At 38.3% G+C, this 21818-nt stretch overlaps 1 protein-coding gene across 11 annotated transcripts in view; it reads right to left on the bottom strand.

Moving 5' to 3' along the window:
• TAB2 (TGF-beta activated kinase 1 (MAP3K7) binding protein 2) overlaps positions 1-21818 on the bottom strand; it is a 90339-nt gene that overhangs the window by 51799 nt on the left and 16722 nt on the right. For 6 of the 11 annotated variants that reach the window (XR_015550146.1, XM_087425215.1, XM_087425214.1 and 3 more), the window contains exon 2: positions 3810-3958. The exons of 4 other annotated variants lie outside the window; for them this stretch is intronic. The gene's annotated coding sequence lies outside the window, so the exon portion shown is untranslated. Of the gene's footprint in view, positions 1-3809; positions 3959-6689; positions 7005-21818 lie in introns of those variants that run through there. One more of the 11 variants, XM_087425213.1, reaches the window with a different exon arrangement.

Raw genomic sequence — 21818 nt, 5'->3', positions numbered from 1 at the left:
TGAATAAAATACAGTTCTTGCTTTTGAGAAGATTATAATCTAGTAGAATTCATATTTATATTGGATTTCTTATAGCACATATCTGTTATCTCACTTTATCTTCCCCAAACGTGAAGCAGAAAGGACATCTGTTAGACCATTTTTTTTTTTTTTTGTGAGGAAGATCAGCCCTGAGCTAACATCTGTGCCCATCTTCCTCTACTTTATATGGGACGCTGCCACAGCATGGCTTGATAAGCAGTGCGTCGGTGCGCGCCCGGGATCAGAATCTGCGAACTCCGGGCCGCCGAAGCGGAGCGCGCGCACTTAACCGCTTGCGCCACTGGGCCGGCCCGTTAGACCATTTTTTTAACTGAAGAGAATCATGGCGAGACATTTGAAGAAACGTGTCCAGAGTTCCAACTAAGTCAGTAGCAGGTCAGTATTCAAAGCCAGCAGTTTGCAACCGTGGTGTCACCACTCACTGCTACTGCAACCAGGTGTTAGGCGGGCTGAACAAAATTTGTGACTAATTAAGTAGCAGAGTTCTATCTCTCTATCTGTATCTATATAAATTAAAGCATCTAATCTAGAAATAAGAACATGTGTTTAAAGAAGAGCAAACAAAGATGGTCACCTCAGCGTGTTACCAAAAACAACCTAAATGTCCCCCGAGGAATGAATAAGTAAATTATTGCATAGCAATACTAAGGAATAGCAGGCAGCTGTGTTGTTTTTTTTTAAGTGGAGTAAAATATCCAAGTAATTACATGAAAAGACCTATGAGACATTACCAAATAAAAAAAAGTAAGATGCAGAGTCCACATATCATGATGCCCTTTGTGCAAAAAACAAAGTTACAAAAAATGTGTTTTTTAAACAGATATTTTTAAGTAAGTGCATAGGAAAGGTTCTGAAAGGATACACACTATTTTGGAGAGGGGGCTGGCTGGGTAAAGGGACACATGGATGGAAGGTGGTCCAAGGAGATTTAGTCACCTCGGTTATGTTTTAAGTTTTTCTAAGAATATATATTCATGTATTACTTGTATAGTTAAGCCTAAACAATTGAGATATTTAGAGCAGAATATTTTCCCTACAAAATTATTTCCTATATATTTCCTGATAACATAACTTGAATTCTGATATGTGCACAGGAGAGTAAGAGTAGAACAGAAGGAGTTATTTGAAAGTACATGTACTCAGCCAACTATATATACTTTCAAATAACTTAAAGCCCGCGTTATCTACGCTGAAACTGTTACTGATATGGTTCACAGCTGCAACAATTACCAATTACCAGGATGCTTGACAGATGAGATACACAGTACGTGGCAATTTAAATGTTACCTATGGGCTTGTATGTTTAGGTACATGACTATTTCTATGCTTAGTCTCCTAATTTATCGTCCACTGTTAGAACAAAAAAAGCCAGGTCTCTTTTTTCTCCACCCAAGGTTCACTCAGTGTGAACTAATGAGCAGCTCTCAAACTGAGCAAGCAGTGCTCATGCACCAACGAGGTGGTCAACTGTCTACAGGAAAGAGGGAGAGGTAAGGAAAGAAGTGTGCTGTTCCCGTCCTACGCTTACAGCCCCGCAACGCACACAGTCCTCCTACAGAGAGTTGCCACACCTGGAGGCGGGCAAGAACACCTTCCTCCGGGCTGACAGTATAGTCACTCTGCTCAGATCTTACTGCCCGCCAGGTCCTGCAGACACGGTAACTCACACTATTCCAGTTACTTCCCACCACAGCCCTGTAGTCAAGACGCAGTGAGAACTGCAGGTAAAACTGCACACACAGTAGTGCCTCACGTGCATAACAACAAACCTGGTCCTTCACTGGGCAACACTACCGCCGAATCTTCATCCCAGCACGTCAACCCTCACTCTGCAGCAGCCAGCTTTCCGAGACTCACAGACTGAAGTGCGCCAACGATAAGAAATCTCGAATGGGCTCCCACTACCTACTGAATGAAGACCCACCTCCTTCACCTGACATTTGAAAGCACATATGACATCGCTTCATCTCTCATCCTTTCCGTCTGTACCCCACTATTCTTGAGGCACACTAGTCTGCTCACAATTTCTAGAACTTATAATACTTTCACTTCCATAACTTAGAAATACTCTTGCTACTCTCGCTAAAGAATTCTATCTATCCTTCAAGGCTCAGTAGAAATATTACCTTCCCCACAAAGTTAATTCTTTTTGGTACTCTCAAGTACATTGTTTGTACCTCTATTACACTTTTTTTGGTATTACTTGTCTGTAAGCTCACTGAAAGCAAGGTTTCTTCATTTCTACATCCCTACTGCGCCTAGCACAGTGTTTTATACAGAATTTGCATTCAATAAAGTACAAAATTTCACCATTACTAATAGCCCCAGTATAAGACTTGAAATTCAGATGCAATTCTACCTTTAATTTGCTTCAATTCACCTAACAGTGGTAATGACCCTATAACAACTCTGGCAGTAGCTCCCTTTCCAGTCCTAATTCAATACTCATTGAGACATAATTCTTTCAATACCAAATAAATAATGTGGCACATAATCAGTGACCTAATGCTGACTAGATTGGCTGACATTAAATTTATTATGCATTAAGACTGAAGGAGGGACTATAAAGCACACCTAGAATATTAGAATCATCTTTTAAAATCACAATTGGGATATAAAATTCCTGTTCAATTTTGGGTAATCTCTGACCTATGTGAATTAAACTTTAAAATCAAAAAACATGCATGGTTATCTACCCGTTTAGTAAATAAAGTCACCTTTTATGGATTAATCTGTTTCTAAACCTATACAAATTGGTAAAAGCAATAAATGTCCTTAAAAGCTAACTGACCTCAGCCCTCTAACCATTCATAAGTAATTTTCTCTCGGTTAAAATCTAAGGCAGCAGGAAACCTCAGTTTTTAGTTTTGTTGTTACATTCCAGGACAATTCCACTTATTTATGACTTTGGTTTCTTTTTTCAATCAAGTAAAAATATAGCAAATATTAGTTATATATTTACATTTAAAATGTAATTAAATTTTTCAGGCAAAAGTACTATTAATACGGGGGGCCGGCCCCATGGCGTAGCGGTTAAGGGCGTGCACTCTGCTGCTGGCGGCCTGGGTTCAAATCCCGGACGTGCACCGACGCACTGCTTGCCAAGCCACGGTGTGGCGGCGTCCCACATAAAGTGGAGGAAGATGGGCATGGATGTTAGCCCAGGGCCAGTCTTCCTCAGCAAAAAGAGGCGGATCGGCAGATGTTAGCTCAGGGCTGATCTTCCTCACACACACACACAAAAAGTACTATTAATACATTATTTAGTTCTACCCAAAAATCTTACTAATGACTTCCAATTACTGAAGAATATATTAACTCTTCATGTGAAGGTGTTTGTAGTGTAGAATAGTTGAGGATCTCAGGACAGAGAACTGGTTTCATTTATTTAACTCCCTATACTACTTGTGTTATATGTGAACCTCTTAAAGGAAGACAGTTCTGTTGTTAATGTTTACTTTTCAATGACAACAGGAGTACTTTTTGTACATATACAGGGCTTAACTCAATAGCATTTCAAATTTGTTTTTCTTAAATTGTTTCTGCATTAGTTTGCTACTACTAGCAAACAAGTTAAATTAGAAATATTCAGGCAAAAGGTATGTTAAAGTCAACACTAGCCACATGTTACCTAGATGTTAGGGATGTTACTACACTTTAAAGCAAGATGACCACAAGTTTTGAAAGTCAAGTTTTGGTTATTACAGATTTCATAGTAAGGCAGTTACAGAGGCTAAGTTTGACGGGTGCCATGGACTTGAGCATACCTGGAAACAGAAAAATTCAAACTGTAGCTGTTCTCGGTTGGCCCATTGCCATTTCTGCAGCTTACAAATTTTTAATTAAGTAACTGCAGTGAGCTCATCTCTACTGGATACTTCTTTTCCAGGGCAGGTCCAGGAACTGGGTCTGGAGCCTTGAAAGCAGAAGAGAAACTAGAGTAAACTAGAGGTAGGCAGAACAAGAAACGTGACCAGATAACATTATGAGATCTAACAGCAGTGAGGTGGTCCCCAGTGTCTCTCACATAAAATATTCTCAAGTGGAAAAAGGGTCTCTTAAATTACAAGTTCCCAAAAGATGCTACTTAGATTAGATAAATCATTGTCTTAATCTATTCAATTCTATTCTGGACTCTCAATTCTAGAAAGTGAAACAGTAGCCTTTATGAAATCTCTACGCTTTTAGCAACAGACTGTCCAATATGGGACCACAGAGTATAAGAGAAAAACAACAACAGATCCATTTTCATTGGTAAAACTGGAATTGTGAAGTCCTCATTTTCAGGTCATTTTGCTCTTCTCTTTTGCTATCTTATTTCCAATGGTCTTCTAAGTGCTCCCCTAATTTCCTACAATCAATTCTCAGAGGTTTCTTAAATGCTTTAGATGCATCCAAGCAACGAATTGAATTTCAAGTTCCAGTTTTTAAAAATATGTGGTAATTCTTACAGGAGGCAAAGAACAGCTCATAAGATGTGGTTCTTAACCACACTGGAAATTCTTTTTTTCCATTACCAAAATAGATTCAATGATTTTTTCCTTTTTTAATTTGTTAGGTCCATATTAAAAAAAAAAAAAAAACACACAAAAAACTTGCAGCTACAAAGGTTACAGAAATGGTAGGAAACTAAAAATGGCAGACTGTTGTACTAATCGGATTACTAGGGCTGGAAAGGACGCTCTTACGCTTGGTGAGCTGGCCCTCTCAGGAGTTCCTCTAAGAAACAAAATCCACAGAAGTCAAAACAAATTGAATTCTCTGCTGCTCTCCAATGATGGCAGATTGTGAGAATTTAACAGGACAAAAAACATAGTGAAGACAAGGATTCAATAAGAACTCAACTCCCTGTATTTCTAGCAACCAGCAACACAATAAAGCAAAATAGAATAAAAACTGTTTTTTTAAAAAATGTATATTTTCCATCTTTTGTGATGGCATGTTGTAGGTGAAATAATTATGGGAGAGACAGATGTAGGTTCAAATCTGGTTTCAGTATGGCCTTGGACTTAAACTCGGAAGAAGTTTCCTTTCTATAAAATGGGATACCACTCCCCACCCCACTGGACTGTCATGAGAATGAGCTGAAGTATATGAAGCACCTAACAAGCCGGCACACAGCAGGTACTCAACACACGTTTCTGCATTACCAAAGAATGAAACACATTGGTTTGTTCTAAATAGACGAGTATACTTAAGTTTTCATTTTCATAAATGCTAAAGTAATAGCTGTGTAACAAACTTTAGGTGTGAATAACTGCATCACATCCTAAGAGATATAACATTTATCAACATTGATTTCAGAACAGCTACAAAGCAAATGTATGAGAGGGCTCAATTCTGAGAGCTGATGATAAATAAAAATATAACAATTTACATTTAGGATATAAAGGGAATTAGTGGTAAACGAGAAGACGCAATTCCTCTCCCTCCAAGTAAAATAGAAAATACTTTTGTCAACATGCCTCTTGTTAAAAGGTTATAGATCTGGAATACAGTGCTTTTTAAAAAACAAAAGGAATCAATGCATGATACAACTTGGTCTTTAAGTCAGGAAATGCTTTAAGGGCAAAGAAAAGCCTTACATTTGGGCAATAATTTTCCTCTTACTGATAGAACAGTGGGTTCCACACAAAATTATTATTTACCAAATATGGCTCAAAGATCAGATTACACCTTCCCTGGCATTACCAAGTAATAGAGCAAGTATCACAAGCCACAAGAAAAAAAAAAAAATTTCCTTCAAGACATTCTAAATGTATTCACTGTTTAATTCAGAACAGTTTCTAAAAGTTAACATAGAAAGTGTCTTATTCAAAATAGATTGCAATTTACTTGGAGATGATAAGATTAAACTAAGTCTGTGTATTCCCCAGAAGGCAAAAAAAGAGTATTTATAAGAAAGAGGATTCCATTCATTAACCCATATGGATAGGCCTTCAGTTTCAAGACCATCAAGAAAACACTTTAAATAAACCACTAATTCTTGTTTTTATTTTATAACTAGCTATCATATTGAAATCTCATTACTCATAGTAATGTTTCAGTTGATTTTTTTTGGCTTTTCCAGATATACATGTGTCACCTACAAACAATAAACTTGCCTCCTCCCTTTCAATAATTACATCTCCTATTTTGTTTTTTGGTCTAATTACATTGGCCAGCATTCCCACGACAATGTTATGTAACAGTATTGCTGGCCAGACCTTTTTTGATTCATGACTTTTTGCAAGGAATTTAGTATTTCACTGAATACTAAAATAGTAATTCCAGTATTTAACCATTTCTAGTAACAAAATGCTGGCTTCTGGTCTGAGATATACAAAATCTTAGGTATATTCATTTATTCTTGTTTCACTAAGGATTCTTATTAGAAATAAATGTGTTCTCCTTTTTGGCATCCCTCAAGATATTCATATCCCCCTCTCACCTACAAATATGAATTAATTTATCATTCTACTCCTGGAGTGAATTGTACTTGGTTATATTATTCTGTTAATGTAACGCTAGATTCCACTTGGTAGTCTCATTAAGCATCTTTTTACACCAACTTTTGTGAGACTGGTGTGCAGTCTTGTTATGCCTGCTTTATAAAAAGAACCAGGAAGTTTACTTTTTTTTCTCTATATTCTGAAATTGTTAGTTACCTGGTGCTTGAAGTTTTAGAGAAGGCAATGGTAACTGAATTGATGCCTCCTGGTTCTGGTGGTTTTTGCGGGGAAGTCTTTTACTAGTAGGACTAGCACCTTCACTGTGGCTCCAGATCCTATCGCCTTCTTGCACATTTCCTTGAGGAAGCCAATCCCCTTTCTTTTCAATCTCCCTTCAACCTATGAACACATTTAAGCCTTCACTATCTTAAACATACATCCACGTACATACTCGTACCACAAAATTTTTCCTTACCAGTTAAGTCTTGTTCAGTAAGTTGTAATTCACAAAGCTATTTATTAAAATTGCTACTTTAGAGGAAGATGGGCATGGATGTTAGCCCAGGGCCAATCTTCCTCAGCAAAAAAAGAGGAGGATTGGCAGATGTTAGCTCAGGGCTGATCTTTCTCAAAAAAAAAAAAAAAAAAACCTGCTGCTCTATTCAAGGCACCAAGGAAACAGAATGAGCTGCAGTTCCCGCCCTCTACCCACTCCTAACCCAGCGAGACACACAAACATGCAGACAAAAACGGCAGCAGCGATGTAAGGAGCGTGCATGCTGTGCGCAGCCAGCCCTCGAGCACCACTCATGCCTCACCACACTGCTCCACTGAGTAGTTGTACTAGGGCCTCAACTCTGTTTCAATCTGCCTTCAAGTTTCTTGCATTTTTAATTTTTTTATTTGGTGAGGAAGACTGGCCTTGGGCTAACATCTGTTGTCAATCCTCCTCTTTTTGCTGAGGAAGATTGTCCCTGAGCTAACATCTGGCCCATCCTCCTCCATTTTGTATGCGGGATGCCACCACAGCACGGCTTGACGAGCAGTGTATGGGTCCACACACGAGATTTGCAACTGTGAATCCCAGTTGGCCCAAGTGGGGCACGAAACTTATCCACTACGCCACCTGGCCGGCCCAGGTTTCCTCCCCTGATAATAGTTTATTCAAATCCAACAACCTCTTCAGGATCCTCATCCACCACTTTGCAATAACTTAAGTTCACAGAATATTTCAAGTTTTATTAGGGACTTTCTAACTCATCACATCATTTGATCCTCATGAAAAACCACTGACGAAGGCTAGGCAGTTATTATCCTCATTTTGCAAGGTTCAAAGAATTAAGTAATGCACTGATTATCAAACTCCAATAGCAGCAGAGTTAGGGCCAGAAATGTGCTCCTGGCCTTCCAACCCAGGTCCCAGGTTCCCGCCTCTACATTGTGTTAACCTGACTGACTATCAACTTGAGTGATTACTGATCATGCTCTTCTTGAAAACTTTTCTGGTCAACACTGTGCACATTCTCCTTTAGGATCTTTATTTCTGCGCTGCTTCTCACTGCCTGTCTAAAGGACGTAGGTGCAGAGTCATGGCGTTCATCCTCACTTCTTCCTCTGGCACCCCTCCCACACTTACAGCAGAGTCTCAGGAGAACCTCCTTGAAGTTGTAGTTGAAGCTTTCTCTTCCACTTGATGAAACCAAAATTCAGAATCAGAGAATCTGACGTTGAAAGGAGCCTTATAAATTATTTAGTCCAACATCCTTATTTTTTTTTTTTTTTTTGAGGAAGATCAGCCCTGAGCTAACATCCATGCCAATCCTCCTCTTTTTTTGCTGAGGAAGACCGGCCCTGAGCTAACATCTATTGTCAATCCTCCTTCTTTTTTCCCCCCGTTTCTCCCCAAAGCCCCAGTAGATAGTTGTGTGTCATAGCTGCACATCCTTCTAGTTGCTGCATGTGGGACGTGGCCTCAGCATGGCCCGACAAGTGGTGCGTCGGTGCGCACCCGAATCCGAACCCAGGCCCCCAGTGGCAGAGCGCACACACTTAACCGCTAAGCCATGGGGCCGGCCTTCAACATCCTTATTTAATAGAAGAAAAACATAAAGTTCAAATCATACAAGTCAGTAGCAGAATCTGAATAAAAGCTTAAGACAAAATTTGCCTTTTTAGATGTATGAATCATAAAATAAATGCATATGTTTATACACAGTAAATATTAAGTAATTAAATTTAAGAGTAATTGTTGGACCTTACCTCATTTTTGCTGGAAAAAAAAAAGACGTCTATTTCTAAGACATTTTACTTACATGACAATATTAATATGAGTCCATTTATCAAAGTAGATTAAAAAAATTACAGAAAGGCAATAAAGTTAAAACATACCCAATTCTTTATATTCATGCATTCACTATCTATATTCCAGGTTTTAAAGTGAACTGGGAATCAAAATCACACCGGTGGTCCCTATGCTAATGCTTCCACCTCGGCTGAGGTCACGACCCCGTCTACACGGCAGAAACAGATACACCAGACTGCCTGCTGTAAAGGCAGAACAGCGCCTGGCACGGGGTGAGCATCCAGAACATGTCAGCTTCCACTGCTGCGGCAGTGACTACTTCTGAATATATTCCTATCATTATAAACACGGCTACACTAACGACTCAACCACACAGACGAGAACCCTGTCGGGGACAAGCACCTCACTCCACTCCCCACAGTCTGTTCTGCAGGTTCTGCTCCAGCGAGCGGGGCCACAACTCTCAGTGACCCAGGAACCCCTCTCCCGCCACTCCCAACCGAGAACCACTTTAACATCTCAACATCAGAGCCTGCAGGCTCTGAAAATTAAGAGCTCATTTTAAAAGGAAATTTCATACTCCAACACTTCTAAACTCTTAAGTTCATTTCCCCATGATATGGAAAATACATGAAAAATAAAACAGAATCTCATGTGAACCAAGTTTAAACCTAAACTCTTCCCCAAACTAGCTTCCCTCCTCAACTTCCCATTTTTAGCAGAAGTCGCGATTCTCTTTTTCATCTGAAAACTAAAATTACCTAAACTCTTCTCCAGCCTTTCTTCACCTTTCTCAACTTCTTCAAATCTCACCCATTTCATAATCAACATTCCTCAAAGCACGACCCCAAAGAGTCTCCTCACTGGACGTCAGTCAGTACAGTCTACAACCACTTCAGCAGTTCTAAAATCTAAAATGCTCCGAGAAGAAGTTTTTCATGAAACTTTACGTCAAAACTCATCTGGTAGTGGCAAAAATCTGCTCGGAACTGATCTGAAACTATTTATAGGCTTTATTTATTCCATGTTTCCCTGCAGAACTATTAGCGTTTAATTACTGAGTGATGCCTCAAACCTTGCTGGGTGTGTTATACAATATGCAATATATACACTATGTTACCTTTCTAAAATACAAAAAATTTTGAATTCCAAAACACAGCTGGCCTCAGGGTTTCAGATAAAGTACTGTGGACCTGTACAACATTATTCCAGGAATCCTAATTTAGGCACTCTGTTCTTAACTTCCTTCCTTTTTCCTTTACACCACTTCAGCCCCCATATTTACCACCAAGTCCTGTAAGAAGTTCTTCCCAAATACGTCTTGGAATTGCCAATTCTACTTCACCCCTACTGCTAGCACACTATCCCAATCACCCAACAAGTAACAGACCCATGGCTTGCTTCCCTGCCTCAAGGTCTTCCCACTTGACCTCCCAAGTACAGTACAGCAGGTTAAGAAATGCTCCTATATGACCACTTTAAATATTTCACTCGTTTGCACAAGAACTTAATAAACTGGAACAGATACATAATAATAGGGTAAGGATAATGATTGTGAGATTACAGATGAGTTTCTGTTACCTTTTAAACCTTAGTTTTTCCATAGTTGTGAGCTAAGAAGTCTTCCCTCTTTTTTTAAACTTAATGAAATTTAAAGTTTTTCTAAATTAACTTATATTTACTCTGTAATTAAAACAAAACAAACAAATGAAAAATTTACTAGGCTCTTCCCCTGCTTATCACTTCAACTAAATAAACCTCCTTGGTGTGGCTTTCAAGGCCTTCTCCAGTCTGGCTCCACTAGATCTGGTGTCATGAGTGCCTTTGGCAGTCTGGAAAAAGCTACAGATTCTTCTCAGAATGGTTTTAAATACATAAAATACAGTATATAGGATTACAAAGAAAGCCAATTTTACTGAAATATAGTTATTTTTTAAAAATACAAATGGTTTTAAATGCATGAAATAAAATACATGATTACAAAGAAAACCAATTATACTGAAACAGTTACTAGGTGTTTTTTTTTTTTTTTTTTTGAGGAAGATCAGCCCTGAGCTAACATCCATGCTAATCCTCCTCTTTTTGCTAAGGAAGACCGGCTCTGAGCTAATATCTATTGCCAATCCTCCTTCTTTTTTGTTCCCCAAAGCCCCAGTAGATAGTTGCATGTCACAGTTGCACATCCTTCTAGTTGCTGTATGTGGGATGTGGCCTCAGCATGGCCGGAGAAGCGGTGCGTTGGTGCGCGCCCGGGATCCAAACCTGGGCCGCCAGTAGTGGAGCGCGCGCCCTTAACCACTAAGCCACAGGGCCGGCCCAGTTACTAGGTGTTTTTAAAACCCATATTTGTAATATATTACAAATGCTTCTTTATTAACACTCAACACAATAAAACCTAGCAGAAGTCTAATAACAACCATAATTTTGAAGTAGTAATCTGCACAAGTGACATTCACAATTGTAAAGTAATATGAAAATATCAGTGCTTTTCCTATTAGTAATAAAGTCACAGGCACTGCTAATACTACTGTGGTTTACTGCTTAAAATCATAATAGAAGGAAACGCTAAATTTCAGTTAGAGGTTACTGTTACGGAAAATATAAAGACATGATTTTTTTCTCCTCTAAATTCCAGCCTCAGGCACCTGCAGGTCACGGAGCCTAGAATAAGACTTCTCCACTAAATCCACTCCTTTTACCCCCACTAGTCCCCACCTCTCAGGACTCCAGTCAGGCCTGTCTGGACATGTTCAACCCCACTTTATTGCTGACTACACCAGTGCCCTTGCTTAGAATGCCATTTCTCCATCCTGATGCTTATCAAAATCTTAACCACCTCTTCAAAACCAATTCAAGTTTCAAATCCTTTTTGAATCCCTTTTCTACTGGTTCAGCCTACAGGGATCTCTCGATTCCTAGAACCCCTACTGTACCTGTGGGTCAACACTTTATGACCCAACAAGTAATTATCCTTTTACAGATCCACTGCTGTGTCTCTTCATCTAAGGTACAAGATCCCTGGGACATGGGCTATATGCTTACATACAGGACAGTGCCTATACATAATACAGGTACACAGGACGTTTTCAACAAAGACACGACTTTCAATAAATCAAGTATTACAAGATCATTTGTTTGGCTACTTTAAGTACGAGAAAATACATCAAGAGAAAGCCAAAAATTCCACTAAGCAGCTAAAACAAACATTATAAATTAAGCTTAATAGTTCACTTCAATCCGAACATAGATACTCCTACTATATTAAAAAATCAGAAGCTTATTTTCTAGGCAGTAATGAATTCCCAGTAATGAATCAGGAAAGGAGTGCTAAAGTAGGCATAAAACAATGATTTCAAAAATATTTGCTAAGCACCTACTACATGCCAGGCACTATTCCAGATTCCATGGATTCAATGGTAAAAAACACATCTCACACAGGAATATACTGTTAGACCTTAGCCTAGAACCTGGGGCTCCTGACCCTCATTCTAAAGCTCTGAAACAAAAAGCTGTTTCTATCTTTCAAAAAAGATTAGGTATGGGGCAAGGGGAATGTTCCCTCTTTAAGAAGGTAGTAGATCATATAAAACATCATAAAGAAACAGATATGGAACTATTAAAAAAATATATAAAATCTACATAGTATATATATGGGTAATATATAAATCTCTATACATAAAATCTCTAAAGAAATAAATTTTGAGTTAAGTTTAAATTATCTTACGTAGAAAATTACCAAATGATACTAGATGAATGAGGTATTACTCTACTCATTGACTGATTAATATTTTAATCACAAACATTTCATAAAGCTTTGTTTTTCTTCAAAAAGCGCTGCCAGGGCCGGCCCGGTGCTGTGGTGGTGAAGTTCACATGCTCCGTCCGCTTTGGCGGCCTGGGGTTCGCAGGTTCAGATCCCAGGCGCGTCTTATGCACCGCTGGTCAAGCCAAGCTGTGGCAGGCATCACACATACTAAGTGGAGGAAGATGGGCACGAATGTTAGCCCAGGGCCAATGCTGCTCAACAAAAAGAGGATTGGCAACAGATGTCAGCTCAGGGCTAATCTTCCTCACCAAAAAAAAAAAAAAAAAAAAAGCACTGCCAAGTTACTTCATTTATTTCATATAAAATATAAAAACTTATCTACCAATATCCCAGAGGTGGGGTGGTAGTAGTGATGGTGGTAAACGTTATTCTAAGTAACCTTTCCCATTGGAGGGAAGGTTCCAAAAGAGGAGGATTATGGGACCGTGAGTAGGAAACATGGAATCGCTCTCCACACATTTCAAACTCCACTGTTGATGATGAACAAAAAGAAATTACTTTTCCTAAAGTTCTTAGACTAACAGCAATGGAATTCAGAGTGAGTGAGTGAGGGGCAAGAGTGGAATGGGTAGGACTGGAACAAGTAAACTAACAGCCTGACAATGCCATGCTAGCAACCTAAAGTCATCTTGTCCAAAACTCAACTCACTGCCTCCTACCCCATAAGGTATCTCTATGTTGATTATTAACAACAGAGCAGGATTCTGAAGCTAGCAATCTCAGGGTCGTCTTCTTTTCCTTGCCATATACAATCAATGGCAAAGTTCCACTGATTACTCCCACAAATATTTCTTGCATTCATCCTCTTCTCTATTTCCATAATGTCCTTGTTCACATATCTGTTACCTGGACACAAAAATCTCTTACCTGACGGCTTATTCCACTCTTAGGCCCTTCTAAGCTATATTTCACAGTGGTAACAAACTTTCTAGCTCCTAAAACATAGCTGGATCAAGTCACTTTCCTCCCCAAGAGAGGTAAGAGATTTTGTAGAATTATGCTGCACTGAGTTTCAGTAGAAGGTGGTGACAATAACCTAGAGAATGGAAAAAAGGCTAGGCAGGAAGAGAGGAGACTTGAAGACCGAGAACTAACAAGAAAGGAGTCAGAAAAGTTAGATAAAATGCAAGAAAGAATGAGATCAAGAAAGCCAAATGAAAAGAGGTATAACAGTAACTATTATAAAGTTTTAAGTTAATTATTTTTATAATAATTATATAACAGTTTTCTAAGAATAACTAACATTTATTAAGCATTTATTATGTGGTAGGCACTGGGCCAAATGATTTATAATGCATTCACTCATTTAATGCTCCCAATAATTATGTGAGGTAGGTACCTCTATTATTAGACTCAGTTTACTACGCACTGTTCTCTCCCAGAGAAAATAAGGATTATTTTATAGAGCCCCCTGCCCCTTATTCCCCATGATGTCTAAAGCAGAGCTTTAACAATTTACATTCTTATTGTGTTACTGTCAGTAATACCAGAGAAAGCCATTCTTCCTACAAACTTTATTAATTTTTCAGGGACTCACATGATATATACATGTATATACAGATATATACATACACATACAAACACACTATGAGGGCCGGCCCTGTGGCTTAGCGGTTAAGTGCACGCGCTCCGCTATTGGTGGCCCGGGGTTCGGATCCCAGGCGCGCACGGGGTTCGGATCCCAGGCGCGCACCGACGCACGGCTTGTCCGGCCATGCTGAGGCCACGTCCCACATACAGCAACTAGAAGGATGTGCAGCTATGACATACAATTATCTACTGGGGCTTTGGGGGAAAAATAAATAAATAAAATTATTAAAAAACAAAACAAACAAAAAACCACACTATGAATCTGGAAATAAAATATTATGGCTTTCAAAAATAATTATTCTCCTGGTGCTTAAATCTGCTTTGGAATAGTAAAGGCTCGGTACTTTTGTCTTCTAAAGCTCAAAGGGGAAATGGTATATGAAAATGCTTTTTACAGTATAATTATTGAAAAGGAACCTGGCCTATACCTCTACCATCTACCTGAAAATGGGGAGAAGGAGTAGGTAGAAGACAGATAGATGGGCATTACTTTCTTTTAAAATGTGCACAGGAAAATTCCTATGAGACATGATGCTATGGACTAAACTCTAAGCCCAGCATACCACTTGCAACGTGTGTTCCATTCGATACAAGAAGTCTGAGCCAAAGTTTAGATGATTTCGCATAAATCCATTACCACTAGGAAAAAAAAAGAACAAATAACAGAAGGCAAAGCGTGTGCCTCACTGACCCTGGGTTAGTAATGTTGCTATGAATGGGAGCATTCTGCAGGAGTGGACTGTTTGTTTGAAAGCATCAAGGTACTACTTGGAAAAAACATTCGACCGTAACCCATACTCTGGAATCTCAAAAACTCATTTACTTTCAAAAGCAAGTAAGTCTACTAGTTTTAAACTTGAGTAGTGTGTGTGTGTGTGTGTGTTCACTCATTCATTCACAAATATTTACAGAGAGCTTAAGTGCCAGGGCATTGTACTAATATTGTAAAAATTTACATTTAGTGGGAGAAACTGAAAAGTAAACAGAATATTAGAACTCAATATGGTAAATCCTCCAATAGGGGAAATAAAACAAAGTGTTAGAGATATATAAATTATCAATAAGAAAAGGTCATTAATCAGTTACAACAGAAAAGACCATAGCATTTAAAAAATATTTTCCAGAATACCTTAATACAAAGTAAACATATCTGAATGGAACTCAGAAGATCTGTCTTTTCAACATTCTGTAAACTTAGGCTTATCCTCTCTCTTAACCAATGTATTTCTGGCTGTAAGTCAGAAATCTAAGTCTCTCCCTGCTAGCTATTTTGCATTCCTGTTTTTAATTTTTATTTTTGATCTGTCTTTCTGGCTGTCCTGTCTGTTTTAGCTACAAGAGAAATGGTGCCACAGAAAGCCATTCAGAATAATAGTTTCAAACCCTTTTCACAATACGCATAGAGCTACTTCATTTCAGGAAGACTTAGGACAAAGCTCTGAAAATTACTAAGACAAATGTGTCTACACTACTATTATAGCCATCTACCTATCAAATATGTATGGTTAAATATGTATTATAGTAAATACATATCCCCCAAAGTGTCTCCCAATCACATAATTTCTGGTGCACTTAATGTCAGATACACAACAGACTGTCGATAAACAGAACCAATCTAATTTTCATAAAGTTCTTCACGTGCTAGGAGAATCTGACTTTTTGCTAATAAACTTTAAATAATAGTACAGTAAAAACCAAAAAGGTTAAAGATATAGTTTTTAATAAATATCACTATAATCTCTCTTATATCAACTCAACTGATGACTCTCAAATTTCAATTTCTAGCCTGAATCTCCTGCCTGAATTTCATTTCGTATATCAAATAGCCTGCTTGGTATCTCCAGTTATATGTCTAATAGGCCTTTCAAAGTTAACACATCCAAAAACAAACTCTTAATTGCCCAGTCCAAACTTGCTGCTTTACCACCTTCCTCAACTCAGTCAACAGCAACTCCCTACTTCCAATTGTGTGGGGCAAAAATCTTAGAGTCATCCTTGACTTCTCTTCTATGCTTCAGATACAATTCATCAGCTATTCCCGCCCCCACAGGGTTTGAAACACATCCAAAATCTGACCTCTTCTCACCCTTTTCCTGTTACCACCCGGTCAGAGCCACTACCATCTCTCGTTTGGATTACCGCAGTCATTTCTAACATGTTTCCCTGCTTACATCTGTGCCTCACTCCCGTAGTTTATTCCACACAGAGCAGCCAGAGCGCATCTTTAAAAAGGAAAGTTACCCTCAGCTAACAGGTTAAAAAAGAAAAGCCATCAATCCTACCAACCATTGTAGAAAAAGCAGCTGACAAAATTCAATACCCAGTCCTGATGAACACTCTTAAACTAGGAATAGAAAGGCAACTTTCTCTACCCGATACACAGCATCTACAAGGAACCTACAGCTAACATACACTTAACAGTGAAAGACTGAACGCTTTCCCCTAAGATTAGGAAAAGACAAGGTTCTCTGATCTCACTACTCCTATTAAACATAGTACTGGAAATAGTAGCCAGAGCAGTAAGGCAAGAAAAGGAAATAAAAGGCACACAGATTGGAAAGGAAAAAATAAAACTGTCTGTATTCACAGGCACATTAGAAAACCCCTGGAATCTATGAAAAAACTCCTAGAATTGACTAGTTTAGCAAGGTCTCAGGACACAGGGTCAACTCACAGAAACCAATTACATTGCTATAAACTAGCAACAAACACCTGGAAACCAAAATCAAAAACACAGTGTCACTTACAACTGCTCAAAAAAAATGTATCTAGGTATAAATCTAACAAAACATGTACAGGATTTGTGTGTTGGAAACTACAAAATGCTGATGAAAGAAACCAAAGACAACCCAAATGTAAGGAGAGATATACAGTGTTCATGGATGGAAAGACTCAACAAAATAAAGTTGTCAATTTTCCCCAAATTGATCTATGTGTTTAATGCAGTTTCTACCAAAATCCTAGCAGGATTTCTTGTAGATTCCAAATTTTACATGGAAAGAAACTGGAATAGCTAAAACACTTCTGTAAAAGGAGAAAAAGTGGAGAAATTTCACTACCTGACTTTAAGACTTACTATATAGCTACAGTAATCAAGACAGTGTAGTACTGGTAGAGGGACAGACACAAAGATCAATGGAACAGAAGAGAAAACCCAGAAATAGACCCTCACAAGTATAGCCAACTGATTTTTGACAAAGGTACAAAAGCAATTCAAGGGAGGAAGGATAATTTTTTCAACAAACGAGGTGCTAACAACTGGACATCCATAGACAAAAAATGAACCTCAATCTAAACTTCACACTTTTACACAAAGATTAAGTTAAAACGGATCATGCAAGATGTAAAGCTTTTAGAAAACTTTTTGGAGAAAATCTTTGAGACCTAAGGTTAAGCAAGGAGTTCTTAGACTTGAGAACAAAGGCACAATCCATAAAAGAAAAAAATGAATAAATCAGACTTCATCAAAATTAAAATTAAAATTTTCTGCTCTGCAAAAGCCCCTGTTAAGAGTATGAAAAGATAAGCTGCAGACCAGGAGAAAATATGTGCAAAACACATACTCAACACAGGACTTGTATCCAGAATAAAGAACTCACTAAACTCAACAAGAAAACAAACAATCCCATTAGAATATGAGCAAAAGACTTGAACAGACACTTCACTACAGAGAATACATAGACAGCAAAGAAGCACATGAAAGTATGTCCAACATCATTAGCCATTAGGGAAATACAAATTAATGCTACAATGAGCCGTCCCTACATACTTATATTAGAAGGGCTGAAATAAAAAATACTGACAATACCAAATGCCGGCTAGGATGCAGAGAAACGGGACCTCTCATACATTGCCAGTGGGAATGTAAAATGATGCAGCCACTCTTACAAGTGGCAGTTTTTTATCAAGTTAAACATACATTTATCATACAACTCAGCAATTGCACTCTTGGGGATTTATCCTAGAGATGAAAACGTATTTTCATATAAAAACCTGTACAAAACTGTTCATGACAGTTTTAGTTGTGTAGCCCCAAACTGGGAACCCAGAAGTTCTTCAATCAGTCAACAGTTAAACAAATCGTGGTACATCCATACAACAGTATACCTCTTAGCATTAAAATGGAATGAACTATTGATACGTGCAACAACTTGGATGGATCTCAAGGGCATAATGCTGAGAGAAAAAAGCCAATCTCAAAATATTAATAATAAAATGCATGATTCCACTTACATAACACCCTCTAAGTGATAAAATTATAGTGATAGAGAACAGACCAGTGGTTGCCAGGGGTCAAGGCTGGGGAAAAGGTATGACTATAGAGGGCTAACACAAAGGAGTTTCTTTGTGGTAACGAAACAGTTCTGGTTTTATATCCTCACACGAATCTATAGACATGATAAATTATATAGAACTATACACAGACAGCCACCAACATATAAATCATGTTCTAAGAAAAAAAAAGGCAAATAGATCATGTCTTAAAGCCCCTCAGTGGCTTCCTATCTCATCCTGAATAAAATCCAAAGTCCTTACTACCATCTAAAGATGCTACCTGAAAAGCACATACACACTCAGATCTCACCTACCCTTCTCCCTCTCTCTCAATCTAACTACACTGGCCTTCTTGCTCTTGGAAGATGGCAAGCATGCTCCCACCTAAGGGCCTCTGCATTTGCTATTGCCTCTATTTGGAAAGCTCCTCCCCTTTATCATTTCATTCAGACACCTGCTCAAATGTCATCTAATCAGAGAAGTCTTCCCTGTCTTCCCACATATAAAGTGATGGCTTCTTCCTCTTTCTCTGCATAGGAACCTTAAAACCAACAAACAGAACTCAAATGTCTTCCTTACCTGTTACTGCCCCTGGTATGTTCTTGCACCGGGGAATGGCAGGCATACAGGATGCACCAGGTGCTCATGCCAGGACATGTGTGATCCTTACCTTGCTTTACCTCACACTCAGTATTCTCTTCTCAAATTCATCACCTACTCTTCTCCTTAAAAACAGCCTTAACTCAGGTCCTTATCAACTCCCAGGTTATAAGGCCTGCCTCTCCCTCCCAAGCCTGACTCTTAATCTAGATTTCTGTAAACTGTAGAGGGATCTTTCTAGAATGTTAATTTAAGCACTTGTCTTCCATCATTTACAGTCAAATCTACTTTACAGAGCATACAAGTATCTTCATGCTCTGTCTTGTAATTTTCCACTTCACTTCCTATTAACCCACCGCTAGTGCCTAATGCACTGTGGAACTACTCATAGTTACTGAATACATGTGGACTTTCCTACCACCATCCTTTACACATGTTGTTCTCTCTGACGGAAATGAGCTCTTCTCCCAACTTGGACTTCTCTTTCTTGTCTATCTGACACACACTCAGATTAAGCGTCACCTTTCCTATGAAGATTTCCCTGTCATATCCCTCCCTCTCTCACTGAGTCAGACACACTCTCCTGTAAATTCCTCAAGTGCTTTATGTTTAACCCTATCACTGCATTTACTACACAACAGTTTGTACACATGTCTCTTGAGGGCAAGAACTGTATCTTACTCATCTTTCCGTCCCCATCCCCTAGCAAAGTACCTGGCACACAGCGGGAACTCAAAACTAACTCAAAACTATTGGATAAGTGACTTAGACTGACTAATAAAGAATGTAGGGATGATACACAGTGGAAGAATGAGTTAGGTCAGATTTCCTGGGTTAGCCAGCTATTCTGCACAGGTGTGTCATAGGAGGAATATGAAACAAACTCTACGGAGTTTCCTTCCATTCTTCTGATCACGTGATATCCTATAAGAGTTGAAGTACTGAGCCTGAAGCTTGGTCTGGCTGACATCACCAGTTCAACTTTCCCAGGAACCAGTTACCGTCCCCCAAAGAGACCTTCTTGTTCTACTCGCAGAGCTACAGCAACGGCTCTCAGCAGTCATCCTGCAAATCCAAGCCACTGTTCATAAGGGGAAAATCTCATGAAGAGAATCAGGATGTCTCACTCAGGCCAACCTCAGCTAGAAAAATCACAAAAAAGGAAGAAAAAAAAAAAAAGAACAAAAAAGTAAGCCGAACCAATATGTATCAATACATTTTTAGATGTAAAAAAGTAGAATTGTCAATGCGGAAACAAGAATTTTTTCTGAAATCTCCATTTCCACAAGCTTATTTTTCCATTTCCTTAGAAAATCATCATAAAGTGGCAAACGGTCCTTAGTCAAGTCCACTTTAGGTGCATGCTAGTCACAAGGTAAACAGTAAGTTACTCTCCATGCAAATACACAGTACCTATATTTCCACCACCTTCTGTCTGACAATGATCCCTTAGATATCTCCTTGAGTACTTTTTCTCTTCAATTCTCGCAACTACTTAACTGTGATGCCTGTACACACCCGCTGAAGCTCCAAAGAGAAGGCGCCCTGTTTATCATGTCACCAATTGCCTTTTAAAAATTAACCAAGCAACTATACCACAATTTGTGCTCACTGGGTTAAAATGCAACACACACTCTGTTCTGACTTCTTTTTAAAAAGCAAGTTTTCTTGCCTATATTGCTATCTTCTCTATAAACTATTTTCTGGCGATGACTTAGCACCAATAAAAATCTATGATTGGGAAATGCTAGTATAAAAAGGAAAGCATAAAAGACAGAAAGGTCCATAGAATGTCAAGAAGATGGAATCAGTTATATACCTTTATCCCACAGATTTGAACATTATGAATTTTTAAAGGGAGGTTTAATTTAAATTTTCATGCAATTGATTATTGGTTTATTTGCTGCATGTAAGACAAACTCTGTTGCAAACAACAAAAAAGCAAAATTAATTTGCTGACTTTATTATTACCGGCATTAAGTGATGCACCTGAAAGGATCCGAAAATGTTAGGTTTTCAAAATAATCGTATTTGATGAAAACAAAAATGAAACTTTTGTGTATATATATACACATAATCTTTCACACTACATGTTGTCTTTGCTGACAGCAAAACTATTCAGCTATAAAAACAGACTGAAAAGACCAACATGTACCTCACAATTCTTTCCGCAATAATAATACGTCATTTATCTGATGATTAATGGCTGACGCTCCAGCACTACTTCTGCTTCTGGCTTTCCTCTCCAGACCGCGCAAAACTGCACGTGTGTAAGACTAAAGACTGTTCACTACCTCTAGCACCAGATTTCATCTATACACTAAAAGCTGTTCTAAACATACTTATAGAAATGCAGGGTGATGTTTTTTTATAGTTTTAACAGTAACTACAGCAACTATATTTATATTTCAGGAATAAGTTATTTGTACTGTAGTACCAGGAAGAGCTCTGAAGTTTACTGAGTGATTGACAAATAGTATTATGTTAAAATATTATTTATACAAACAGCATTTAATACTAATTAGTAGAGCAAAATATTCTACAACAATCACACCAGTTCACTCAATGGATTAAGATAAAAAACTTTTAGGAAAAAAAATCAAAGCAAAAAATCACAGTTAACTCAGTAATAAACATCAGGAAATTTAACACTATATTCCTTCTGAATGTAAAATACGGACATAGAAAAGGATATTATCGAAATAATGAAAATACATTAACTAGCAATTTAAAACAGAGAAAATACAAAGAT

Source organism: Ceratotherium simum, chromosome 38 (assembly GCF_057802395.1).
Source record: "Ceratotherium simum simum isolate JZ-2026a chromosome 38, ASM5780239v1, whole genome shotgun sequence".
In the NCBI taxonomy this organism is placed as follows: Eukaryota; Metazoa; Chordata; class Mammalia; order Perissodactyla; family Rhinocerotidae; genus Ceratotherium; species Ceratotherium simum.
Note: the sequence above shows the minus strand (reverse complement) of the source record. Positions and strands in the feature narration are given on the sequence as shown.